The following is a 15,180-nucleotide window of genomic DNA, read 5'->3' as shown; positions in this document are numbered from 1 at the left end:
GAGCGCATGCTAATGTCTCTAATCATTTAGGTTGAACGTTCCATCAACCAGCATGCACTTATCAGCCTCAAAAGGTACTTCTTTCAGATGCCTTGTGAACGTCGAGCATTTTTTGAGTCTCTATATGTTTGTTCCTTGTCTTTTGTCTCTCTTTCATCCCCACAGGTACTAGGCTGGGACACGTGAACAGTGTCCCCCATAGCGTAATGCGCATAATCTCACCTGAATAAGAGGTATTTTAGGAACAAAGAGTGTCCTACTCTTTTCCTTTCAATTTCTTTATTTGTCACATTTTTGGTCCTGACGAAGCGTGAGGGGATCCACTAGGGACCCAACGACGGCACGAAACATGTTGACCAGCACACACTCCTTCACACACGGGCAATAGGAGCAGGGGAGTAATACCCCGTCCTTTATGCCATCTATTAATAGAGGTTTGCCCCTTGCCCCTGTACAGATTTTTTTATCTGACCCCCGGACCAACGAATAAAATTATCCCCATGGCACCGGTGGGTAATTTTAAGACACCACACTCCCCCCTTTTTTAGGCCCACACACCCGCATGCACAACTGCGTCTCCACAAAAGATCTCCGACAAAGAGCCCTCTCTCGGGCCCGTGGGGGACTGCAGCGCCGCCCCCACGAGGAGCAACGCCCGATGATGAAGCATGACACTCGCAAGTGTGTGTGAGGGCACTAATATCAAAAGGAGAGGTTCCCCACTTAGCACTGATAATGAACACTTCCTTTAGAGACTTTGTCCTTCTTTATCTCATTTCAGCGACCTAATTGGCCTCTGAGTCCTTCTTCCTTCTGAGGAACAGTTACCACAATGTGGAGGACAATCTTAATTTCAAAATCCTATTTCTGATGTAAATTTTTTAAGCAAACCTGCATATATTATTCCCAAACTTCACCCTGAATTCCACACCAGACAACTGCGCTCTCATTGAAAATGTTTTTTACTGTTCATCGTTGAGTCCCAGGGATAGAGAAAGAGGGACTTTCTCTTATGTAGGTCCCAGATACTGTAATGCCTTTCCAGGGATATTAGCCAGGAGACCCCACTATCTCAGATTCCCTTCTATAATCAAATCTCTCTTTCTAAATTAATTGTTAACTTAATGAACACTTATACTTTCTGGCTTGTAGATTATAATGCAGATCAGCACAAAAGGACACAATATATATTGTCTGCCCTATAAATGTATCCCAATCATCCATCCATTTATTTAACCCTCAAATCATTTTTTGTCCTTATAGCTCCTTCTGCCTCGGAGTTGAGCTTTGCTGTAAATGCAACTTTGTTCAGTGGCAAAGAAGTTCTGAAGCAAAAAATCTCTGAAACCTGGAGAGAAGTTAGTTGCAGCAACACAAATAAATGAAAAGACGTGTATTACCTTGCATCAAAGAGAAAGTTTATTGAATTGAACAACAAAGCAAGCAGATGTAAAAAGAAGACTGTCCGCACAACCTAAAAAATAAATGCTTAATTGTGAATTGAAAAGGAACCACACATCAAATGTTTCCAGATTGAAGTTTCTTTCTTGTATCCTCTCTTACAATATCTTCAGGTGAAATTAATGCATTATTATCTCTGTCAGCCATGGCCTGTGCAGGTAGGAGGGGTGGGGTCGGTTAGCAGGGGTGCGGATTTCGACAGACGCTGCAGAGGGAAAATTAATTATCTATTTAATTTTCCCTCGTGGTTGTCTGTCGAATCCTTCCCCAACCTGGCCCCACCAACTCACCGCTCTTACCCGCATGGACCGCTCCTGGTCCCTATGGTTTCTATTGATAATACATTTAACATTAACTATGTATGATTCACTGTGAAATTTAGTTACATCCATGAACTTTGTTGTGGCAGCTGCTCAGAAATTGTGATGTCACCAGCTCTGCACTGGGATGCTCTTTTTCAAGTTGCAAATTGGAAAAGGCTCTTTTATTGAGAGGGTAGTACACATGGGATCTACTGTAAGCATATGGATGAAGTGCAAAGCAGTCCAAAAAGCGTATAGTATTTCTGCCATTCTCCATTATCTGGAATCCTTTCCTCGCATGTTCCATTGGCTGGGTCTGCAACCTTTAACTCCTACTCAACATTCATTGATGGTCATGTACCTGTCTTTTCGCACTGACCGGTTTGCCATCAACTAAGTCCTCTGTAATCGTTATGACCTGTGTTGTCCTGGCTGGCTCTGAAAAACAAAATATGAAGCAAGTTGCAGATATATCTAAAATGCAGTCACCATAGTGTAATGCAACATGGGTGGTTGAATCAGCCATATAGTAGGGCTTGCTACCAGTAAGTTAAGGTGACTAAGCCCTGCTACCAGTGAGTTAGCCCTAGGTGAAATGTAAATGACAACAGTGAAATTGCCAACTTTTGAGCTATGTGAAGTTCCCAAAATTTACTAAAGTGTTGTGCTATTTTTCCTACCGGGCACTGAATCGTATAGAACGTTTCTCGTGTTTGCATTTCAAGTAGATTTTTTCATATGAGAATAGAGCCCAGATGTCGGTCCCATGGACACTATGCCATTGGAACTAATCTATATCTCGCTGATGAGCCCTTATCAGAGAGGGAGTATACAATCCTGGGTTGCTTGCGTTCTGGCTCAGGGAGGACCTGGCCTAGCAGTACAGGCCTCACTGTTCCTACTGGAGCAGGATCAAGATTGATTTGCATATGACTGGGTCTAAATTGAGGTGGCATAGTGTGCAAAATAACAATGGATTGGGATGTGGCCCGAGTAATTACCGGTGGCTGAGATTAATTCAAGCATCCCATTCATCACTCTTTGTATACCACGTTACTGGAGTGACACACATGATACAGGTTAAAAAAGAGGTAGGTATGTTGACCCAAGTACTAACTTTAGAAGAGAGTTCAGCAAGTTAAGGTTGTAGAGTTTCTCTGCCTGACTCAGAATGAGGGCTATGGTGTTTTACTTGGAGCTTAAGAGTGCCTTTTTCTGGCCTCTAACACACTTTGCTATACTTTGTGTAGAATTTCCCTTTTGATTAGGCAATGTCACCTGTGGTATGAACCCTGTCACACCAGGGTGGCCTCCCAACAAACCCCCCACCTGTAGAAGCTTATTCCCTTTCCAGACTTTCAGACCCTGGAACAGTATCCGATACAGAAAGAGCTGAGCAGTCCTGCATCTTTCTCTGATTCAAATACCACACCATTGGTCGGGTCGACCATCTGGAGAGTGCTTAGGGCCTCAGTAAGAAGTAGGAAAGTGCTAGCCACTGTCCGTTAAAGTAGGTTTGGAAAAACGTGCTCACTACATCTACACAGCATTATAAAGTTTAACATAAGTCTAATTCAGTGATAAATATTATTTGTTCATATCTGGAATCCTGGACAGTAGTTAAAGTAGTGTAGTTGAGACCAGCAAACTACAGAGAAAACAGTTTAATTGTGGGTTTTTTCCAGTAATTTGGTACCACCCGAAAGTGATGTGCTTAAGGTTGTTGCCTTACCTTGTCCTATTGAAAACCTAGACGTGTTAATATGTGAGAAAGAACTTACTGACAGAATGCAGGATCAGCATTACAAAGCTCCAGTCTGAGCCTGAATCTAAGTCACATGCTCTAAGATAGTCTCCACATGCTGAATCTAACCCAGCGCTGTGACTCTCATGTTAGAGAATGAGTGAGATGCAAGTGGTGATGTCAGAGCCTGATTATTGTGAGAGTGGGGTACAAGTGTGCATGCATTGGGTATCACAAGGAACATTTACCTTTGGAAGAACGGTGCCAGAGCCTCTGTCATACCCGCTGCTGCCGCTGTAACTGCTGCGCCCTCCATAACTGTATCCTGTAGAGCTAGAGTCTGACTGAGGTTTAGTTTGCGAGACCTGTGAGGACCTGTTTCAAGAAACACAATGAATGATATTGTCCTGAGTAAAGAGCCTTTTAGAGTGGCACTTGAACAGTGCATCTCTTGAGGACAGAAGGAATGACACACTTCATCACAGGGAGTAATGGCAAACATCTCCAGTGACATGTGCACAACAATTTAACTCTTCCATGACATTAAAAGACCTTTATATAACTTCTCAAAGTATGCATCTTTTATATGTGTACAAATATAATGCAATTGAATACTTCCTTAGAAAAACGTTAAAATCCCCATAGCCCAGCGGTTGATGGTGAATGAGCTTTTCTAGATATGGCTTAAGGCAGTCTGCCTAATACACAAAAGCTTAGCAGATGTAGGGCCAAGCCATATCTAAAAAAGCTCATTCACCATCAACCGCTGAGCCTTCTTCACTCCTCCTCACTCCATCGTCTCACAATACCAGAATCAAACGATCTAGACAAGGTGGAATAACTTTCCCTTATCTGTCAGCTAAGATGTGGAGCTCCCTCCCTCTGCAGATTAGGGAAAACCCTATCACAGTCTTCTGAGGAAACAACTTAAATCCTGGCTCTTTCCACTTCCATATTCTTGACTAGGAGACAACTCTTGCTTAGGCTGGAATCCTTTTTCAGTGCCAAGGCTCCCTTTAGGTAGATGTTCCTGCTCTAGAAATTGTCATTCATTTATTCATTCATCCAAGCCGTCTAATAAAGATTTATCACTTGATTTAGGGTTTGAAGGATTGTTTACTCCATCACAAATATGACTGATATTTCATCCCCCTTATTAAGAGTGCATTATGTCCTATGGCACTTGTAAAGAGACGGACAGGATGTCCATTACGCAGTGACGGAGCGCCCATCTGCCAAACTATAAATCCAGCCATTACTCCTTGCCCATATTCTGGGAACTAGGGGCGACTGAAACAACTGTGGCCTGGTTTGGATTTTCACCTGGCTTACCCCATTCCATTCAACAGAAAAAAACATGTTGTCATGCGTAACCATGAACACAACCATATTGATGATTTAAGCCGTTCGCCCAGCAAATATAAAAGATGAGACAGTGGTTTTTATAATCTCTGATATAGATTTACTAACAGTTAGCACTGGAGCCAGTATGGCGCAGCTTTGTTTAAAATGGAGCAAACAGCAGCAACCATTAACCTTTATGCACAAAAAGTATTTTGTGTCAGAAGAGGACAACAGAAGACTCCAAAATTGCTTTGCATTGCAGTCTACCAACTCCTCCGTTATCTATGCAGAGGGAATGTAACAGAGTGGGAACAGCACAAAGCACCCACAGGTTTTCATAAAAAGCAGAATCTGCTAAAGTAGCACAAATTGACTTTGCATGAAATCCCTTTGCCAATTGAAACCAGGCGCAAACAAGGGACAAGCAGAATATTGCATGATATTCCTCTACGTTACATATGTAATTTTGCATTTTACCCAGCATACACTTGGGTGAGGACCTTTGTATTTAGATGTATGCTTATGGGTATACCTCAAGTACAAATCTCAAACTAAGTAGCAATAGCTGAATTTAGCACCCTAGAACAATGTCTAACGTTGCTCTAAAAAGGCTTTTTAGAACAGACGATAACATCATTAGTGCACAACTTTTTATAAAATTGCTGCTGTGCAGATGTTATTGCTCACACTACAGAGCGATACAGATGTTCACACAGCAGAGCTGCACCAGTGTAGAAGGATTGGGCCCACATTTTGAAAAGTGAAGGGAATCTTTTTCAAGAGAGCTGAATCCTCTGTATCCTCATTCAGACTGCCTTGTGACACTACACATGCTTCCCTACTCTAAGATCCTTCTATATAGTGTGCCTTGCTAAGGGAAGTGAAGGAATTCATTAATGGAGCGTGCTTCCGCCTTCTTACCCTCCTGAGCCTTCGAGCAGATGCTTGTAGGTCTCAATCTCCTGCTCCAGCCGGCTCTTGATGTCCAGGAGTTGGTTGTACTCATCACTCTGGTGCTCTGTCTGCTCCCTGAGTTCGACCAGCTGCTCTTCTACGATGCTGATCTTGGCTTGCAGCTCTGCCAGCTGAGAACAATAGTTTCCCTCTGTCTCGGCTAAGTCCATCTCCAGGGAACTTTTCTGTTTGATCAATAAAAACGGCATGATTAGAAATTAGAGGTCAGACCTATTGAGCAACCACGTCTACAAACATTGTTGTTTTTTTGGTTCCTGCATCGCATTGCTGGTGATTTCATGGTCAAAGGATATCATTCAGACTCTGCCTTTTGCTCAAGCTGTTTATAGTGTAGTGAATTGTCTATTGGTTGCTCAGTGATGACCGTTCAGTGAATTTGAGTTGAGTTCTTGTGTTTCTTGACCCTTTATGGACATTTAATGTGCAGTTTTTGGGACTGTCGAATGGTAGTGCTCCAACTCTCACCCAACCCTAGAGTAAGGGAAATGGAAACTAACCTAGGCATAGGTAAAGATCCAAGAAGAAGCTGGAATAATTGGAAAGATATAGACCACAATGATCCACAAGTGCTTAAGAGTGGAGGACAAGGATTTGAATTAATATGGACTGACTGTTCGTACATTCACTATCTTTCTAACCACACTGAGAACAAATCACAATGTTGTGTGTGTGTGTACAAATAGCAAAAGGTATGATTTAAAGGAATTCACAAAAAGTGGACTGGCACTCGAAAATCAATTTCCCCAGGTATATTGATACACTATTGCGATGCGATATTCCACATGGGTAAAACTTATACCCGGGCTGGGAAGGAATTCCAGGACGAGGATTCCCTGGAAAATTGCAGAACACCCAGAAGCTTGAGAGTTTGTAAATATTTGCTGAATTTTCCCCAACCCAGTACCATACGGTAAATGACTGTAGGTGTACTTCTGTCAAAGGCAGGAGTTAGTCATTGTACTGAGTAGGAAATGAGTAGTGAACCCTCCAAGATTGATGGCAGAACATTTTCTTTTTAGAGAAGAAATGTGCAGTTGCATAAATCATTAATATGATTACATAACTGGCAATAGATTTATGTTATTACACAACACCTTTCAGGTTCATAATAGTGGAGATGCCTTCTGAGGGCTACATTTTCTCTCACCATTGCCAGTTGTGCCTTCAGCTCTATCTCCAGCGATTGCAAGGACCGTCGCAGTTCTGACACCTCAGTCTTGCTTGATTGCACCTGCTCCACCCCTGTTGAGATTTGTTGTTTCAGCTCAGCACTCTGAAAGACAAATGAGGGTTATTTGATGGGGTCTTCTCTGTTTTGTTTCGACAATGAACATAATGGGAAGAGGAGTCCATACCCTTTGGTTGAAATCCTCTTCGGCCCGCCTGCGGTTCTCCTCTGCCATTCTTTCATATTGCTCCCTTGTCTTGGTTAGGAGGCCGAGGAGGTTTATGCCTGGAGCAGCATGCATCTCGACGCTGACGTCTCCTTGACTATCACTTTGGTGACCCTTCATCTCCTACAAAGAGAAAATAAGACAAATACCCTTAATTTTAACCTAATTTGCATACTAGAGATGTAAAAAATAGAAGATCAACAATAGAAATTGGGTTATGTAATAAAATGTTTTGCTAGTAGAACTAATTTTGAAAGAACTTACTATTTATCACTTGACCATTAAGTAATGTTCAGCATGCTAGCATAATCATCACACTTTACAACAGGAGTTTCTAATGCTGATCTAACATCCATCACAAATATCGGTAGGGGGAGAGAGCAGCAAAGAGAAGAAGATATCCCACTCAGCTTCCCAACAGAGTATCAACAGACATCAAAAGGAGTGGGAAAACACAGTGCTACATCAAGATGTCTCTCTTAAAAAACCATGCAGGACATGAGGGACTGTTATCCGCATGAAGAGCCAGTGCCAACTGAGCGTAACTTTCTGCCTTCTCCCCTCCCCCCCGCACCTATGCGGACCCAACTATGAGTAATGAAGGAGAGGACATTGCATGATCATGTTTCTCCATAGAAAGAACATAACTGTGACTCATATGACCAGGTGATGGTGTCCCTTCTGTCCTACTAAAGGGATCCAAGAAACAAACGTTATGGTTCTTACGGATCTTGACAGGCACAAGTAGGCTGAAACATGTTGACCATATGTTTACATAGATGGGCGGAATATCTAGCTCTTTCCTACCCACATCTCTTTTTCTTTTAACCTTACCCCTGCCTTATCATTAATAAATTCATTTTTCGCTCGGACAGGCGGTAATTATAGAACACAGTATCTATGCCATGGATTCCACACTGTCTCTGGTGTTTGCGACACCTCCTCCTGGTGGATGACAGACTAGTTGATGATGCTATCAGTTACTGGTATGCCACTGAACGAGCGTTGCTGTTGAGGGTCCCATAAAAATGTTTAAGAGAGACTCTATGACTCATGCCAGATTTGCAGCATATCCTCATAACACAAATTAGCATTTGGTGAATCTAAATAGTCATTGGCTATCCTGTAAATCTGGCATGGACTCAGCCCTACTGCACCACCATTGGACAATGATGTCCTATAGTATATGTAAACATTTGGTGCCATTCCTTGGCCTCTAAAAGATTGGTACTGAAAATTATTGGTATTTTGGGTTTATCCCATATTCATCACTTTCAAGACCATTCTGAAACACATTGCTATCTCTTACTTCTTCGTGGTTCTTCTTGAGTGCTGCCAGCTCCTCAGTCAGGCTCTCCAGCTCTGACTCCAGGTCAGATTTGGCCAGGGTCAGCTCATCCAGGACTCGTCGCAGTCCATTGGTGTCAGTCTCCACACTCTGGCGAAGCATCAGCTCATTCTCATACCTAGGAACATGTTAATGAAAGACTCAGGCTCTTTGATAAAGCATGTTCTATCTATTAGTTTAGATGTTGTCTGATCACAGTCACACTAGTGGTGAAGATACATGAGGTGCAACAAGTCTTACTCTCCCCAGCCAAACATGGTGTCAGCTATAATAGAATACAGATAGTATGAGTCTTAGTGGAAGAGATCAGAAAAATCATTGAGTGTCTTTTTGGGGCTGGAAAATCCCAAGGCTTTTTCAAGGAACACTCTATAAACCTTCCTTCTGAGTGGTGCCTTAGACTCTAATCGGCGAGCGGCCAGTGTTACTGGCTGAATAGTGAATTACGATGGATGCTGTAATTTCATGTACGGAATTACCTCAGGTGTTTCCAGGGATACATTTGCCAGGTGAAACCATGAGGACATTCTCCCGGAAATTCTCTCAGCATTTGAGAATGACATAGGGAAATGCTAATTTTGGATGACATTCACCATTTCAGAGCAAATCACTCATCATATTGGGATAATTTTGGATAAACAAATTACTGATACACTTGGTTATATAGATTACAGAAGTGACAGCAGTTGCAGCCGGCATTAATCGTGGGTGGGGGTGGAGGGGGTCATGCGGGGAGGGTGGTAAATGTAATAATACATTTTTTAAGCGTACCGATCCGCCGGCCGACCGGGTCCCTTATTTTCTCGGCTCCTGTTCTCCTGCCTCCGGCAGGAACAGGAAGCAGGCAGCCTCCCTCCCCTCCCCTAAGCCAATCACAATGCTGCATTGGAAGCGTTGTGATTGGTTGAGACGGCTCCCAGCCAGGCACCTATGTGGAGGCCATTTACTCCATTTAGGCTGCATTCATTGCAGCCTGCATGGGGAAAGGACAGAGTGCGCATGCCTGGTTTGGGCAGCCCAAGAGTGCCGACCAAACCTGTCATGCTCTGTCAGGAGTGGGCACACCACTCCTCAGCTGACAGGCCCACCTTAATTTTACTACTTATGGTGAGCATTTGTCCTGGCATCTGCACTAACATTTTGACAAACGAATGGCTGTTTTGACACTGGTCATTCATTTAAAATATTGTTTTTATGCTTGCCAGGTACTGAAAACACTTGCGCCAAATTGTATCAGCACCAATCCAATCTATTTAATCTGGAAATATAGGTGCAGTAGACCCAGTGCAAACAGCACTGTGTCTGCTTCCTCCCCTAATAGAGTTCTCTCCATTTTCTCCCATTCTTTGAAGTGTAGTTCATGTAAAACTGCTGCTTACCTATCTATATTCTAGCAACGAATCCCTTACACATGCTGCACTTTAAGGAAGTATGTTCATCTAAGATGACATAAATGCCTTGTGTAAGGAGTGGACATTTTGGAAGGGAGCTCCCATGAGTTCCTGCTCTGGTGGTGTCACCAGCAGTTTATGAAAGAGGCACATTGCTGGGGCAAGTTCTCTACATTAACCTGCTCTCCTTCTATATGTCAGACCTTTACCATTCAACAGCGAGCAGCTACACCTGACAATGCTCACTTTATTAAGAACATTGTCTGTAAAGTGGGTGACTTACCCGAGTCATGAATCTATGCCTTCAATGCACAAGAGAAGCCACAAGTAAAAACCCCTGTAAAACTCCCTTGTAACATGGCTGCCAGTGAGTGAGTTATCTGCCATAGGGGACAAGACTCCTAGGTCTGCTAGGAGGCATCAGTGTTTCTTGACTTCCAGGCTGCCTGAATTTGAATTGGAAGTGTGATGATATGAACCATTTGCGACACGTCACTACTGTGTTTCACTCACTTGAGTTTGAAGTCCTCAGCCGCCAGCCTGGCATTATCGATCTGCAGGACGACGCTGGCTTTGGCCGCTTGGGCCTGCAGGATCTGCAAACACAAGATGGCATAAGGAAGAGTTAAGGCCTACTCGTTAATACAATATTACATTTAACATGGGCTGCACGTTGGGCCAGTTATTGTTAATGGCAATTAAAACGTTACATTTTATGTTCACTAAGTGGTGTCCTCCATTATTGTGAGTGCTGAGCTACTGGGTAAGTCTACTGCCTAAAGTGCCGAATGCCACACTCAAAGACAAACATGAAAAACTGCATCTCAACACTTTATCAGCTTGACACATCCTGGTCTTAGTGCTGGTAATAATTGCTAAAAGACAGAACTTCACTTCATTTGGCTGCAGTCTCTTCCGCTTGAATTCTACATTCTACTTCTCTTTCAGAAAATCCGATTTCATTGCTGCCATTGTAAACATTTGCTGCCTTCTGTAGTGAGTACTTTGAGCTCTGTGTTGAATATTGTAACCTTAGACTCTGACAACTTCCTCTGCTGCTCATCACCTGTGAGTGATTTACCAATTTAACACATTATAATCAGCTCAAACGTTCGGTAGACACCGGGCCTTCCTTGGTGAGCTGGGAAAGAAAAGTAGCTGCAACATAAGGAATTGGTTCGAAGATTTCCTAAAAAAAATGCGAACGTGATTTTCCAAGCTGATTGTGAATCAAAACTGCTGAGATTAGTTTACATTAATTTTGTATTTCAAAGTAAATACATTATGTAGTTACATTACAATACGTGTAAACAAATTTAATTTTCTTCTTAAAGGCTACTGCAAACAAAAGCAGTCTGATTGCAAAAGGCAAGTAAATATTACCAGACTCTCTCTCTGGACTTGATGAAAACTCCTTCCTGGGTCACTTGATCAGTTTCCGGTGCCACATTCCACATCCGAGTGCACGAAGCTGCTGTAAGAGCAGTTCTCCCGAACACTATTACTTGGGAGCCCGGGGTTGGGAATAAAGGAGGTTGTGAAACCTGGGATTATAATTCCACAGAAACTGCAGGGAACCGCGAGAAACAGCTTTCTGCCTTGATGGGCTAATCTTGGTCTCACTCATTAGACATGTTTGGAGTCAAGGGGAAATGTTTTGTATTATGGGAGGTTTCTAGATGGAAAACATTTTACTTGAAGCTTTGTGTATCAGTAAGTGAGGCTGTTGAAAGAAGCTGCACTCCAGTATGATTTGGCCTCTGGGTAAACCGAGGTGCTACAAGATCAGAGAAGAAAACATACTGTACAGAATAAGATTTTCAACTGGGCATTCTAGAAAAAAGTTTCGAAAATGGCTAGGAATCTGAATTGGAAAATGTTTATTTTGTCTGATTTGTTGCTTCTTATGAGCCAGTGCTGGGTCAGAGCAGGGATTGGAAACATACTCTAGCATCTTCTACTGTGGTTTGTTGTTGTGTGCTTCTTGTGTTTTAAAGTCTCCTTTTCCATTTACCCATGCCAGAAAAATAAATTAATGTTTTCTCCCTTAACTTATCTCTGTTATCATAGTTTTCTATCATGATATGAGTGTCTACCTTTTTAACTGCATGACACCTGCTCTACAACTTTTGTTCAGGTTGTATGCTGTTTGCTGCATAAGAGTGTGTATTAATTGATTTTAGTGTATGCTTTGCAAGAGCATTTAGTATCAATTGATTTAGTGACGTGTGCTTCAGAAAGGAAGAAATTTAAAAATACCAGACGATCACTGACAACTTTATCTCTAAACATTTGCTTTCAAACTTTGTGATTTGCTTTTTATGTGTTTTTCTAGAACTCAGATATAATTACCAGATTTTATCCTGCAATCAAGAGAAGAACGTTAGTGAGTAAAATGTTTAGGACACAATTCCAGGACAGACACTTGGGGCGACACAGAATAACTCAGGTATATTTGGGGGGTTTCCGATATGATGGAGCACACACGTTGCAGAGAATATTGGTCTAATTACACATGCTATAGACAGCTGTTTATGTTTGAACCTCTTTTACCTGTCAGTGTCTCTGTGAAAAATATTTAATATTACGTTAAATTTTTATAAAGCGGTTAGGTTTGTAATAGAAAAAAACTGTGTGAAAGCGAAGTACATAGAGAGACATAAGAAAGAACTCAGATTAGGCAAACACTGAAAGAGGGAAAAGAGAAAGAAGTACCTTCACGTTCTACAATGAAAATTAAGGATTTACTTTTGACCGGTAGTTCATTGTTTAAGACAAGGAATCAATTGAACTGGACATGATACTTCACCTTAGCTTGCAGATCTGCAATTTGTTTGAAGTATTTGCTGTAGTCTGTTTCTACAAGAGCTGATCGGTGACTCTCGTACCACTCTTTGATTTTATGCTCAAGCTCGGCGTTAGCATCCTCCAGTTGCTTGACCTTGTCCAGGTAGGCAGCCAGGCGGTCGTTGAGGTTCTGCATGGTTGCTTTCTCCCCGGCAGAGAGAAGGCCCTCACTATGTGTTTGGCTAGTATGGCTCCATTGGTCCTCATGGCTAACCTAGCCCCACTGGTTCCACTGACTCCCATGGTCGCTGCCAACAACACCACCACCAACAAAGCTACCTGCTGCACCACCAACCAAGCTACTTCCGGCACCACCAATAAAGCTGCCACCCGCATAGCCCCCGTAAGAACCCCCAGCATGGCTACCCTGACTAGCACCCTGTCTACCACCAGTTTTCTGAGAAGAAACACTGCGAGCGGGCAAGCTACCTACTGCACCACCAGCCAAGCTACTTCCGACACCACCAATAAAGCTGCCACCCGCATAGCCCCCGAAAGAACCCCCAGCATGGCTACCCTGACTAGCACCCTGTCTTCCACCAGTTTTCTGAGAAGAAACACTGTGGGAGGGTATGCCCCCAAAACTGTGTAAACTTGCCATGCTGTACTATCGCAGGTGCACCAGCTCAAGAAAGGCAGCAGAGGTGGTGACTGATTGCTGGCTAAATGGTTGCTCACTATATACAAATTGGAGAGGGTGTGTCAGCTCACTGAGTGCTGTTTCCCATATCAGTATGCAGCATTTGCCAGCTTATCTCTTGCTCATTATAAGATCAATTATAACAATTATTAATCATACTTGTTTCTTCTCCATGTGTTGCTGCCCCTGCCCCAGGGCTGTATGTAATTTCAGGACCTGAGAAGCGCGGGCACAGAATCCTTTTCAGGACACTGTACTCCTGCGCGGCTTTCTTCAGACATCCAACCGTCTCCGCGACCAGGCAGGTCAGGGTGACCAGGTTTTGATAACCTAATAACAAGACACGCCACAGACATAAAGCAGGACTGCTCACAAACATAGAATTCTATAATTAAATGCAACTTGACAAAGTATCTTCTTTGTTACTTAAGCTGCTTCCTTATGAGTTGCATCAGAGAGAGAGCTCAGAAGGAAGCGCCTTTTGAGTTCTCTATACCCTCGCACAAAATACTCGCTCCTTCAGTGCTTAGTCAATCCTCTCTGAGAGCTGGAACATAAAGTATGTTAGCAGAAATTGCCGGGGACCACAATAAATCGGAGCAGTCCCAGCAATGCTGAGTTGTCACATCGACAGCCTAAGGCAGGTATAACTTGGTCGCAACACATGTGGGGAGGATGGCCCGGGGCTAAGGTGCACTGCAGGATAGGGGTGCAGAGTTGGACCTAGACCTGCTCCTCGCATGTGTGGAACCCAATGCAATCTCTTCCACCTATAGAACCTTGATGGTGAACACACTGGGAGTTCAGCGCAAGCTACGAGAGCCCTTGCAGGCAGACGTGGGGGACATAGACCATGAAAACTGGAGGGATCCCCTAAAATTTCCCCGTGAGGTAGCTATCTGATGTAACTGAAAGTCCTGCACAGGATCTATTACACTATGACACTACTACACAAAATAGGGTGCACAGACCATTATTAGTGCTTGAGAGGATGCGGGCGGAGTGGAACCTTTCTCCACACACTGTGGAACTGTCCGCAGATGGGACAGTACTTACAAGGGATACTGACTAGGCTAGAGAGTGCAGCTGGTAAACAAATAGATAGACAGCCACACCTGGTACTGCTGAGTATCTGGAGGGGGCAGGTATGCTGTGTTGTCAGAGACCAGGCGGCCGCCACTCATGGTGGTTCATCCCCCTGCAGATTGGTACATTGCCACAACCCTGCCCCCATTCCCTCTCCCTGCACTTTACATTGTATTGAACCATGTGGCAGTCCCAAGCCCTTTCAGCCCTGATTCTAGGGCTGCTTGTCACTATTATAGGAGAGTTTTATTTTACTTATATCATCCTAGTTATCAACCCAAGGCTCAATCAGGTGCTTGACCTTAGTCCCCCTGATTGGTCAGTACCCTGATGCATCATACACTTAAAAAGACAACCTGAAACAAGTGATCATCTTGGATTGCATCAGTGCCCCTATGGGACTTCATTTAGAGGATATAGTTTCTTCAGAGAACAGCTGCAAAGAATGAATGGTGATGTCACTGCCTTCAGAACACTCAACAGCCAAAGCACCCAGACTATCCCTGGTGCTATACTGCCTGATACATAATACTCAATATACAGCCCTAGAGGTGCCCCGAACAGTGTTGAGTTTTAGCACGTAGAACACTCATTCACTCAATCAGATAGACAGATGATGGCAACTTAAGGCTAGGATAGGACCAGCTC

General features: G+C 43.3%; 1 pseudogene across 1 annotated transcript; it reads right to left on the bottom strand.

Moving 5' to 3' along the window:
- Nucleotides 1-1,396: 1,396 nt before the first annotated feature.
- On the bottom strand, nucleotides 1,397-13,445 carry LOC146868256 (keratin, type I cytoskeletal 12-like; annotated as a pseudogene). Its single transcript, XR_014962845.1, has 8 exons — nucleotides 12,769-13,445; nucleotides 10,473-10,555; nucleotides 8,530-8,686; nucleotides 7,182-7,343; nucleotides 6,974-7,099; nucleotides 5,773-5,990; nucleotides 3,756-3,882; nucleotides 1,397-2,201 (listed from the first exon to the last, which is right to left on the bottom strand). The product of XR_014962845.1 is annotated as a keratin, type I cytoskeletal 12-like (transcript).
- Between the last annotated feature and the right edge of the window lie 1,735 nt (nucleotides 13,446-15,180).

This window comes from Triturus cristatus, chromosome 1_2 (genome assembly GCF_964204655.1).
Source record: "Triturus cristatus chromosome 1_2, aTriCri1.1, whole genome shotgun sequence".
In the NCBI taxonomy this organism is placed as follows: domain Eukaryota; kingdom Metazoa; phylum Chordata; class Amphibia; order Caudata; family Salamandridae; genus Triturus; species Triturus cristatus.
The sequence above is the reverse complement of the archived record's forward strand: the minus strand, read 5'-3'. Positions and strand labels throughout refer to the sequence as shown.